Genomic DNA, 765 nt, shown 5'->3' on the forward strand with positions numbered 1-765 from the left:
AATAATTTACCTTGCTGTTACCTATTAAAGTCTCTTGTGCTGCTGTTGTTCTTTTCATTGTATCCACCACCATTACTAATTATTTTATGTATGAGTTTCTTTGCTTATTCTTTTTTTGGTCTCCTGTACTATTTATTATGGAAGCTCCTTGAATATAGAAATTAAGGTTATCTTGTTCACAGTTGTTTCACCATGTCACAAGTGCAGTGGGGAAACAATATAATTTTATTACTTAAGCTGTAAAACATCTAGCTTTTATTTTTTTTTCTTCTTCTGTCTGATTATTAGCATGGAGAATAATACTCTCCAATTTGAATAAACACTTATCCTTATCTGACTATTTAAACAGCCCCATTTAAGGAATGTTTCACATCTCTTAAATTGAATGCCTCTCAACAAGCTTGTCCACATCTAAATTCCTTTAGATGACTTTAACTACCATTCATCTCTTATTTGGGAAATCTGTTCCGTAGCCCCTAGAGAAACCACCTTACCCAACTAAGGTGACCCCTATGGCAGATTCCTTAGTCAAATTCTCAGCTTCTTCTGCATCCTGTTTAAACCACTTAGCACTGGTCATTCTGGACTATGGGGTGATATGCTTCCCTACTCATGGGTCTTGAAGCAACGAATAGTGGTTGGAGTGTGTCTGGAAGAGGATACCTCTTCCACATTATCTTGAAAGGAAACTTTTCACATTAAGTCATTAAAAAGGCTTCAAGGAGAGAAAGCTTAGTCTTCTTAAATACAGGAGAAGTTACATCT

The sequence above is a fragment of the Camelus ferus genome, chromosome 2 (assembly GCF_009834535.1).
Source record: "Camelus ferus isolate YT-003-E chromosome 2, BCGSAC_Cfer_1.0, whole genome shotgun sequence".
Lineage (NCBI taxonomy): Eukaryota > Metazoa > Chordata > Mammalia > Artiodactyla > Camelidae > Camelus > Camelus ferus.